Source organism: Bombina bombina, chromosome 2, assembly GCF_027579735.1.
Source record: "Bombina bombina isolate aBomBom1 chromosome 2, aBomBom1.pri, whole genome shotgun sequence".
Taxonomy (NCBI): domain Eukaryota; kingdom Metazoa; phylum Chordata; class Amphibia; order Anura; family Bombinatoridae; genus Bombina; species Bombina bombina.
In genome coordinates this window covers 420,640,291-420,652,618 of record NC_069500.1, presented here as the reverse complement: position 1 = coordinate 420,652,618, position 12,328 = coordinate 420,640,291, and the positions used below count along the sequence as shown (strand labels likewise).

At 39.7% G+C, this 12,328-nt stretch overlaps 1 protein-coding gene across 1 annotated transcript in view; it reads right to left on the bottom strand.

Moving 5' to 3' along the window:
- Positions 1 to 12,328, bottom strand: part of LOC128648965 (somatomedin-B and thrombospondin type-1 domain-containing protein) — a 167,134-nt gene that overhangs the window by 153,416 nt on the left and 1,390 nt on the right. The window lies entirely within an intron of this gene.

Genomic DNA, 12,328 nt, shown 5'->3' with positions numbered 1-12,328 from the left:
TCTATTGTGGACATATAATGCCCTTGCTGAACAAAAGGCAGGATAGTCCTTACAGTTACCATTTTGAATGATGAAGAGATTTGAATAAAACCCCAGCCCCTGTTCCAGAACTGGAACTGGCATAATTACTCCAGCCAACTCTAGATCTGAAACACATTTCAGAAATTCTCGAGCCTTCGCTGGATTTACTGGGACACGGGAAAGAAAAAATCTCTTTGCAGGAGGCCTTATCTTGAAGCCAATTCTGTACCCTTCTGAAACAATGTTCTGAATCCAAAGATTGTGAATTGAATTGATCCAAATTTCTTTGAAAAAACGTAATCTGCCCCCTACCAGCTGGGCTAGAATGAGGGCCGCACCTTCATGTGGACTTGGGAGCTGGCTTTGGTTTTCTAAAAGGCTTGGATTTATTCCAGACTGGAGATGGTTTCCAAACTGATACCGCTCCTGTGGATGAAGGATCAGGCTTTTGTTCCTTATTGTGACAAAAGGAACGAAAACGATTATTAGACCTAAATTTACCTTTAGATTTTTTATCCTGTGGTAAAAAAGTTCCTTTCCCTCCAGTAACAGTTGAGATAATAGAATCCAACTGAGAACCAAATAATTTATTACCCTGGAAAGAAAGGGAAAGCAAAGTTGACTTAGAAGACATATCAGCATTCCAAGTTTTAAGCCATAAAGCTCTTCTAGCTAAAATAGCTACAGACATATACCTGACATCAACTCTAATGATATCAAAGATGGCATCACAAATAAAGTTATTAGCATGTTGAAGAAGATTAACAATGCTATGAGAATTATGATCTGTTACTTGTTGCGCTAAAGCTTCTAACCAAAAAGTTGAAGCTGCAGCAACATCCGCTAAAGATATAGCAGGTCTAAGAAGATTACCTGAACATAAGTAAGCTTTTCTTAGAAAGGATTCAATTTTCCTATCTAAAGGATCCTTAAAGGAAGTACTATCTGCCGTAGGAATAGTAGTACGCTTAGCCAGAGTAGAGACAGCCCCATCAACCTTAGGGATTTTGTCCCAAAACTCTAATCTGTCAGATGGCACAGGATATAATTGCTTAAAACGTTTAGAAGGAGTAAATGAATTACCCAAATTATTCCATTCCCTGGAGATTACTTCAGAAATAGCATCAGGGACAGGAAAAACTTCTTGAATAACTACAGGAGATTTAAAAACCTTATTTAAATGTTTAGATTTAGTATCAAGAGGACCAGAATCCTCTATTTCTAATGCAATTAAGACTTCTTTAAGTAAAGAACGAATAAATTCCATTTTGAATAAATATGAAGATTTATCAGAATCAACCTCTGAGACAGAATCCTCTGAAAAATGAGAAGTTTTAAAAAACCTTTTACGTTTACTAGAAGGAGGAATAACAGACATAGCCTTCTTAATGGATTTAGAAACAAAATCTCTTATGTTAACAGGAACACTCTGAGTATTAGATGTTGACGGAACAGCAACAGGTAATGTAACATTACTAAAGGAAATATTATCTGCAATAACAAGTTTGTCATGACATTCATTACAAACAACAGCTGGAGGAACAGATACCACAAGTTTACAGCAGATACACTTAACTTTGGTAGATCCAGCACCAGGCAGCGATTTTCCAGAAGTATCTTCTGACTCAGTGTCAATCTGGGACATCTTGCAATATGTAATAGAAAAAACAACATATAAAGCAAAATTGATCAAATTCCTTAAATGACAGTTTCAGGAATGGGAAAAAATGCCAGTGAACAAGCTTCTAGCAACCAGAAGCAATAAATAATGAGACTTAAATAATGTGGAGACAATAGTGACGCCCATATTTTTTAGCGCCAAAAAAGACGCCCACATTATTTGGCGCCTAAATGCTTTTAGTGCCAAAAATGACGCCACATCCGGAACGCCGACACTTTTGGCGCAAAAAAAACGTCAAAAATGACGCAACTTCCGGCGACACGTATGACGCCGGAAACAGAAAAAACGTTTTTGTGCCAAAAAAGTCCGCGCCAAGAATGACGCAATAAAATGAAGCATTTTCAGCCCCCGCGAGCCTAAGGTAAGAAAAAAATTGATTTATTCATATGCATTATCCCAAATATGAAACTGACTGTCTGAAATAAGGAACGTTGAACATCCTGAGTCAAGGCAAATAAATGTTTGAATACATATATTTAGAACTTTATATAGAAGTGCCCAACCATAGCTTAGAGTGTCACAGAAAATAAGACTTACTTACCCCAGGACACTCATCTACATGTAGTAGAAAGCCAAACCAGTACTGAAACGAGAATCAGTAGAGGTAATGGTATATATAAGAGTATATCGTCGATCTGAAAAGGGAGGTAAGAGATGAATCTCTACGACCGATAACAGAGAACCTATGAAATAGACCCCGTAGAAGGAGATCATTGAATTCAAATAGGCAATACTCTCCTCACATCCCTCTGACATTCACTGCACGCTGAGAGGAAAACCGGGCTCCAACCTGCTGCGGAGCGCATATCAACGTAGAATCTAGCACAAACTTACTTCACCACCTCCATAGGAGGCAAAGTTTGTAAAACTGATTTGTGGGTGTGGTGAGGGGTGTATTTATAGGCATTTTGAGGTTTGGGAAACTTTGCCCCTCCTGGTAGTAATGTATATCCCATACGTCACTAGCTCATGGACTCTTGCTAATTACATGAAAGAAAACTAAATAAAATATATATATATATATATATATATATACTGTATATATATATATATATATATATATATATATATATATATATATATATATATATATATATATATCACCTATAATACAGATCCTCCTTCTACTATATATATATATATTTGTAGAGTGGCAACAGATTCCGCAGCACTATAAACAAATGCGGAGTACAACAAAACATTTATATGGATCAAACGGGTAGAGGGCCCTGCCAAGAGTCGTACTGTTGTAGTCAGCTCTTAAGAAGGTGATCTACAAACAGCTGGACTCTTAGGCTTACATGCTAAGGGGGTTCAGGGGATAGCAATGGATGAGAGGAACTGGTATAAAGAAAGGTTAGTGTAGGTTGTATACATCCCTGAACAGTAGAGTCCTTAGGGAGCGCTTGAAGCTTTCAAAACTAGGGGAAGAGTCTTGTGGAGCGAGGCAGAGAGTTCCACAAGATGGTAGCCAGTCTGGAGAAGTCATGAGCAGAGCAAAGGGGACGGGAGGGAGAGTATCTGGAGACAAGGTCTGATATAGGGGGGAGCAGTGCAGTTGAGGGCTTTGTATTTCAGAGTGAAAATTTTGTGTTTAATCCTAGAGACAAGAGGAAGCCAGTGAAGGGATTGACAGAGAGGTGCAGCAGATGAAGAGTGACGTGTAAGGAAGATGAGCCTGGCAGAGGCATTTATTATGGATTGTCAAGGAGCTAGGCGGCAGCTGGTTAAACCAGAGAGGACAGGGTTGCAGTAATCAAGGCGGGAAAGAATGAGAGAGTGGATTAAAATCTTAGTTGTGTCTTGTGTAAGGAAATGTCTAATTTTAGAGATGTTTTTTAAGGTGAAAGTAGCAGGCTTTAGCCAAGGACTGAATGTGAGGAGTGAAAGAAAGATTTGAGTCAAATGTGACCCCAAGACATCAGGCATGCGGGGTAAGGGTAATGATGGCGTTCAACAGTTATAGAGAGATTGGGGGTGGAGATTTTGGAAGAAGGGGGGAAAATAAGGAGCTCAGTATTGGAGAGATTTAGCTTGAGGTAGTGAGAGGACATCCAGGAAGAGATGTGAGAAAGACAGTGAGATTGGTCTGGTGAAGGGAAGTAGATTTGGGTGTCATCGGCATACAAATGATATTGGAAACTGTGGGACTTAATTAGGAAACCTAATGATGACGTGTAGATTGAGAAGAGAAGGGGACCAAAGACAGAGCCTTGCGGTACCCCGAAAGAAAGTGGTGACAGGGCAGAGGAGGCCTCAGAGAAGGCTACACTAAAGGTACAGTTTGACAGGTAGGAAGAGAACCACAAGAGGGCTGTGTAACAAATGCCGAAGGATTGGAGGGTTTGGAGCAAAAGAGGGTGGTCAACAGTATCAAAGGCTGTGGACAGATCAAGGAGGATAAGCAGAGAGAAGTGGCCTTTTGGTTTTGCTTTAAGTAGGTCGTTGGTAACCTTAACGATTTCTGTCTCTGTGGAGTGATAGGGACGAAATTCAGATTGCAGTGGGTCAAGTAGAAAGTTTAATTTAAGGAAATGGGATAGGCGTGCATATACTAGCTTTTCAAGAAGCTTTGAGGCAAGAGAGAGGAGGGAAATAGGGCAGTAGTTGGATGGGGAGGTTGGATCAAGGGAAGGTTTTTTGAGGATAGGTGTGACCAGTGCATGTTTCAGAGATGAGGGAAATATACCGGTGCTGAGGGAGAGGTTGAAAATGTGTGTGTGTATATAGGGGGTAAGGGTAAAAGAGAGGGAGGGGAGTAGTTGTGAGGGGATAGGGTCAAGGGGACAGGTAGTGAGGTGAGAGCGCAGTATAAGTGCAGAAACTTCTTCCTCAGTAACAGGGGAGAAAGAGCTAAGTTTATGGCTATGTGGGTTGTGGTTGATTGCGAGCGTTTGAGGGGGTTAGAGAATGGAAGTATGTTGAGAGCTGATTTCATTTCTGATGGAGTCAATTTTGTTCTTGAAGTGGCTGGCAAAGTTTTGAGCTGACAGAGAAATTGTATTAGGAGGTGGGGTGGGTGGAGAAGAGTATTGAAAGTGGAGAACAGACGTTTTGGGTTTGAAGAAAGAGTAGAGAAGTAATGTTGCTTTTAGAGATTAAGGGCAGAATAGTAGGAGTTCAAGATTAATTTGTAATGAAGAAAATCAGCTGAACTCCGAGATTTTCTCCAGTGCCGCTCAGCAGTACAGGAACATCTGCGTAGGTACCGTGTCAGAGGAGTATGCCAAGGCTGAAGAGGAGTTTGTGATTTCTGAACTATGGTAAGAGGGGTCAGATTGTCAAGGACAGATGTAAGGGTGAATTATAGTGGCAGATAGATTGGTCAGGGCAGGAAAAGAATGAGAAGGATGAGAGGAGAGGTTCGAGGGAATTAGCAAGCTGTTGCTGATCAAATGACATAATACTTCTATGAAGTTTTGTGTGAGGAGTAGAAGAAGGGAGAGTTGTAGGGAGGGATATGTTATGTTGCAAGTGAGTCTAAAAACATATATCGCCCCATGAGCGCATTTTATTGCTCCCATTTCTTTTGTGAACTGGGGACTATGTTAATCTATCATCAAAAAAGTTCTGAATTTTATTTCCTAGCTTAGTTTAGGGACTCCTGATTGAAACGGTGAGACAGCCAGATAAAGAGTGACAGAATGACAAAGATGTATTGTTTAATGCCTTAAAGGGACAGTCAACACCAGAATTTGTGTTGTTTAAAAAGAAAGATAATCCCTTTATTACCCATTCCCCAATTTTGCATATCCAACACAGTTATAATAATACACGTTTTACCTCTGTAATTATCTTGTATCTAAGCCTCTGCTGACTGCCCCCTTATTTCAGTTCTTTTGACAGACATACAGTTTAGCCAATCAGTGCTCACTCCTAGGTCACTTTACGTGTATGAGCTCAATGTTATCAATATGAAACATGTGAACTAATGCCCTCTAGTGGTCAAAATGTATTCAGATTAAAGGCAGTCTTCAAGGTCTAAGAAATTAGCATATGAACCTCCTAGGTTTAGCTTTCAACTAAGAATACCAAGAGAACAAAGCAAAATTGGTGATAAAAGTAAATTGGGAAGTTGTTTAAAATTGCATGCCCTATTTAAATCATTTAAGTTTTTTGGACTTGACTGTCCCTTTAATACCATAAATAATGCTATAGCATTCAATCAAACACAACCGCAAGCAACAGCACTGTTATATAAATATAATCAAATCCGAAGTACAAATGAGCACTTTCACAGTGTTTGTTAATTGCTGTTACTAATTACTATCCAGCCTCAGCCCTTTGCAGCAGTTGTAGAAGTTAAATGATGATAGACCACGGGAAGAGTGTTTGCACTAAAGGAAACCATTAGATAAGAGAGAAAAGGAAGGAACAAGCAGGAGATAGCTGGTGCTGGGGAAGAGATACCTAGACATCAAATAGTCAGGGGAGTGGTGAGTATCTCTTTGAAAAAGAAAACATGATGATGGGAGAGTAGAATTAATTTAAAGGGTTACTAAACCCATTTTATTTTATTAAATCGATGCCTCAATATTGAGGTATTACGCAATACCATTTTTAAGCACACCGATGCAGAGAGGGCCAGTGATGGTGCCGATCGTTGGTGGCATGGGAGAGATACAAGGGAGGCGGGTGGGCAGCCCATTCACTGGATCACTTCCTCTTATGTCTTGATCCTGTTCCGGTAGTGCGGTGAGCGGCGAGAGCACGTGAGGGGGGCGGGAGCACACACGTGCGATACTTAGTGCAGTACTTAGTGCAGTAAAATGTAAAGAGGGAGGGGGGGATACGTTTAAAAAAAAAGGGATATGGGAGGGGGTTAGGGTATTGAGGGGGGGCAGCTACACTACAGAAAATTGATTTTGAAATTTAAATATTTTTTTTAAGCAAACTGGGTACTGGCAGACAGCTGCCAGTACCCAAGATGGCGGCAAATAGGTAGAGGGGAAGGGTTAGAGAGCTGTTTGTGGGGGGGATCAGGGAGGTGGGGGGCTAAGGGGGGATCCAACACTAAAGAATATATATTATGAAAAATTATATAAAAAAGAAAAAAAAAGGCTTTTAATTTTAATACTGGCAGACTTTCTGCCAGTACTTAAGATGGCGGTGACAATTGTGAGGTGGGGGAGGGAAGAGAGCTGTTTGAGGGGGGTCAGGGAGGGATTAGTGGGTGGGATGTGTCAGGTGGAAGACTGATCAGTACACTAAAGCTAAAATTAACCATACAAGCTACCTAATTACCCCTTAACTGCTGGGCAGTAATGTTTTTTTTTTTATTTAAAGAGAATGTAAAGTTTGATGCTAAAGTGCCCGGTTTTTAAAAATGTGATTAAAAACAGGGGCACTTTAATTCATCAAAATGTACATTTCACTCCTGTTGTGAAAAAAACTTACCTTTTAATCTTGGCAGCAGCTCCAGCTTCCTCCACCTGTTGCAAATCCTCTTCCTGGGTCTAAAAGAAGAATCTGGCTTCCTCCAATCACGGCGTTGAATCAGACACTGATTCCCCCGGGGGGGAAGCCGTGATTGGAGGATGACCTATCCATCATTTCTGAAGTCAGAAATGGCTTACGACGACCAGAGGAAGCTGGAGCTGCTGTCAAGCTTAAAAGGTAAGTTTTTTTCACAACAGGAGTGAAATGTAAATTTTTATGAATTAAAGTGCCCCTGTTTTTAATCACATTTTTAAAAACCGGGCACTTTAGCATCAAACTTTACATTCTCTTTAAATAAAAAAAAAAACATTACTGCCCAGCAGTTAAGGGGTAATTAGGTAGCTTGTATGGCTAATTTTAGCTTTAGTGTACTGATCAGTCTTCCACCTGACACATCCCACCCACTAATCCCTCCCTGACCCCCCTCAAACAGCTCTCTTCCCTCCCCCACCTCACAATTGTCACCGCCATCTTAAGTACTGGCAGAAAGTACTTAATCGCATTTTTAAAAAATGGGCACTTTAGCATCAAAATTGACATTCACTTTAAACACATTTGGCGGTGAAATGGTGTCATGAAATATATATACCAAAATGGACCTAGATCAATACTTTGAGTTGTCTACTACACTAAAGCTAAAATTAACCCTTCAAGCTACCTAATTAACCCCTTCACTGCTGGGCATAATACAAATGTGGGGCGCGATCCGATATCGATCGCAGTTTGCGGCGCAAGCGAGGGAACCGGCGTCGCCCGCAGTTTCAGCTCGCAACTCGAGCCATCCCATATAGGTCGCCGTCAGATGCTAACGTGCCGTAAGTCTCACAAACCAGCGATGTCCAGAAATCTGCGTAAGTACAAATTTCTGGCGTCGCCAGTGACTTGCGCCACGTTAGAAACTGCCGGCGCCTATAAAACCTGACTAAAGTCTAAAACACCCGCACTGTCTAACACGCCTCCCTAACATAGCCCGCACTGTCTAACACGCCTCCCTAACATAGCCCGCACTGTCTAACACGCCTCCCTAACATAGCCCGCACTGTCTAACCCTCTATCCGCTATCCCCCCTCACTAGCCTAACAATAAAAATGCTATTAACCCCTAAACCGCCGCTCCTTTACCCCGCCGCAACCTAATAAAATTATTAACCCCTAAACCGCCGCTCCCGTACCCCGCCGCCAGCTATATTATATCTATAACCCCCTAAAGTGAGCCCCTAACACCGCCGCCATCTATATTAAAATGATTAACCCCTAATGTAAGCCCCTAACACCGCCGCCATCTCTATTAAAATGATTAACCCCTAATTTAATCTACCTACCCCGCCGCCAGCTATATTATCTATATTAACCCTAAGTATATTATAGTTAATATAGGTATTACATTATATATATTAACTATATTAACCCTAATTATATTAGGGTTAATATAGTTAATATAGTTACTATAGTATTTATATTAACTATATTAACTCTATCTAACCCTAACACCCCTAACTAAATTTATATTAAATTAATCTAATTCATTTATAAACTAAAATATTCCTATTTAAATCTAAATACTTACCTATAAAATAAACCCTAAGATAGCTACAATATAATTAATAATTACATTATAGCTATGTTAGGGTTAATATTTATTTTACAGGTAAATTGTTAATTATTTTAACTAGGTATAATAGATATTAAATAGTTATTAACTATTTAATATCTACCTAGTTAAAATAATTACCCAATTACCTGTAAAATAAATCCTAACCTAAGTTACAAATACACCTACACTATCAATAAATTTAATAAACTACAAACATCTATCTAAAAATACAATTAAATTAACTAAACTAAATTACAAAAAAAAACAAACACTAAATTACAAAAAATAAAAAAAAAGATTACAAGATTTTTAAGCTAATTACACCTATTCTAAGCCCCCTAATAAAATAATAAACCCCCAAAATAAAAAAAATTCCCTGCCCTATTCTAAATTCAACAAATTTCAAAGCTCTTTACCTTACCAGCCCTTAAAAGGGCCTTTTGTGGGGCATGCCCCAAAGAATTCAGCTCTTTTGCATTCAACAAATACAATACCCCCCCCATTACAACCCACCACCCACATACCCCTATTCTAAACCCACCCAAACCCCCCTTAAAAAATCCTAACACTACCCCCCTGAAGATCTCCCTACCTTGTCTTCACCACACCGGGCCGAACTCCTGATCCGATCCGGGCGATGTCGTCCTCCAAGCGGCAAAGAAGAAATCTTCCTCCGGCGATGTCATCCTCCAAGCGGCAAAGAAGAATTCTTCCTCCGGCGACGTCTTCCTCCAAGCGGCAGCAAAGTCTTCATTCTTCCGGCGGCATCTTCAATCTTCTTTCTTCGCTCCGCCGCCGCGGAGCATCCATCCCGGCCGACTGCTAAACTTGGAATGAGGTACCTTTAAATGACATCATCCAAGATGGCGTCCGCCGAATTCCGATTGGCTGATAGGATTCTATCAGCCAATCGGAATTAAGTTAAAAAAATCTGATTGGCTGATTGAATCAGCCAATCAGATTCAAGTTCAATCCGATTGGCTGATCCATTTAAAGGTACCTCATTCCAAGTTTAGCAGTCGGTCGGGATGGATGCTCCGCGGCGGCGGAGCGAAGAAAGAAGATTGAAGATGCCGCCGGAAGAATGAAGACTTTGCTGCCGCTTGGAGGAAGACGTCGCCGGAGGAAGAATTCTTCTTTGCCGCTTGGAGGATGACATCGCCGGAGGAAGATTTCTTCTTTGCCGCTTGGAGGACGACATCGCCCGGATCGGATCAGGAGTTCGGCCCGGTGTGGTGAAGACAAGGTAGGGAGATCTTCAGGGGGGTAGTGTTAGGATTTTTTAAGGGGGGTTTGGGTGGGTTTAGAATAGGGGTATGTGGGTGGTGGGTTGTAATGGGGGGGGGTATTGTATTTGTTGAATGCAAAAGAGCTGAATTCTTTGGGGCATGCCCCACAAAAGGCCCTTTTAAGGGCTGGTAAGGTAAAGAGCTTTGAAATTTGTTGAATTTAGAATAGGGCAGGGAATTTTTTTTATTTTGGGGGTTTATTATTTTATTAGGGGGCTTAGAATAGGTGTAATTAGCTTAAAAATCTTGTAATCTTTTTTTTATTTTTTGTAATTTAGTGTTTGTTTTTTTTTGTAATTTAGTTTAGTTAATTTAATTGTATTTTTAGATAGATGTTTGTAGTTTATTAAATTTATTGATAGTGTAGGTGTATTTGTAACTTAGGTTAGGATTTATTTTACAGGTAATTGGGTAATTATTTTAACTAGGTAGATATTAAATAGTTAATAACTATTTAATATCTATTATACCTAGTTAAAATAATTAACAATTTACCTGTAAAATAAATATTAACCCTAACATAGCTATAATGTAATTATTAATTATATTGTAGCTATCTTAGGGTTTATTTTATAGGTAAGTATTTAGATTTAAATAGGAATATTTTAGTTTATAAATGAATTAGATTAATTTAATATAAATTTAGTTAGGGGTGTTAGGGTTAGATAGAGTTAATATAGTTAATATAAATACTATAGTAACTATATTAACTATATTAACCCTAATATAATTAGGGTTAATATAGTTAATATATATAATGTAATAACTATATTAACTATAATATACTTAGGGTTAATATAGATAACATAGCTGGCGGCGGGGTAGGTAGATTAAATTAGGGGTTAATAATTTTTATATAGGTGACGGCGGTGTAAGGGGTCAGATTACGGGATAGATAAGGTAGATGGCGGCGGTTTTAGGGGCTCACAGTAGGGGGTTAGTTTATGTAGATGGCGGCGGGGTCCGGGAGCGGCGTTTTAGGGGGTAATAACTTTATTAGGGATTTGGGGGGGGGGGGGGGGATCGCGGTTGACAGGGAGATAGACATTGCGCATGCGTTAGGTGTTAGGTTTATTTTAGAAGATCGCGGTTGACAGGGAGATAGACATTGCGCATGCGTTAGGTGTTAGGTTTATTTTAGCAGCTAGTTTAGGGAGTTACGGGGCTCCAATAGTCAGCGTAAGGCTTCTTACGGCTGCTTTTTGTGGCGAGGTGAAAATGGAGTAAGTTTTCTCCATTTTCGCCACGTAAGTCCTTACGCTGCATATTGGATACCAAACTGCGCGGGTTTGGTATACCTGCCTATGGCCCAAAAAACTACGGGCGACGGCAGAAATATACGCGCGTAACTTCTAGCTTACGCCGTATATAGGATACCAAATCCGCGCAATTATTGGCGTCGCCGGCTTTTGCGGGCGACGATTTTTATCGGATCGACCCCGTGGTGCGCAGCAGCATTTAGCTGCTTCTAATTACCAAAAAGTAATGCCAAAGCCATAAATGTCTGCTATTTATGAACAAAGGGGATCCCAGAGAAGCATTTACAACCATTTGTGCCATAATTGCACAAGCTGTTTGTAAATAATTTCATTGAGAAACCTAAAGTTTGTGAAAAAGTGAACAATTTATTTTATTTTATCGCATTTGGAGGCGAAATGGTGGCATGAAATATACCAAAATGGGCCTAGATCAATACTTTGGGATGTCTTCTAAAAAAAATATATACATTATTCAGGGATTCCTGACAGATATCAGTGTTACAATGTAACCATCGCTAATTTTGAAAAACAAAAGGTTTGGAAATATAAAAGTGCAAAAAAAGCAAAGAACATGTAAACATTGGGTATTTCTAAACTCAGGACAAAATTTAAAAACTATTTAGCATGGGTGTTTTTTGGTGGTTGTAGATGTGCAACAGATTTTGGGGGTCAAAGTCAGAAAACATGTTTTTATCCATCATATTTTATATTTAGTTTTATAGTAAGTTATAAGATATGATGAAAATAATGGTATCTTTAGAAAGTCCATTTAATGGCGAGAAAAACTGTATATAATATGTGTGGGTACAGTAAATGAGTAAGAGGAAAATTACAGCTAAACACAAACACCGCAGAAATTTAAAAATAGCCCTGGTCCTTAACGGTAAGAAAATTGAAAAACGATCTGGTCACTAAGGGGTTAATGTCCCTGAGTCAGGAGGTCAGCTGTGATAGGAAGTGGAGCCCCAGCAAAACCTGACCTATGTGTAGTTTTTTTTTGCTGGGAGTGTTAATCCCCCTTTTGTGTACTAGTCTATAGCAAATGA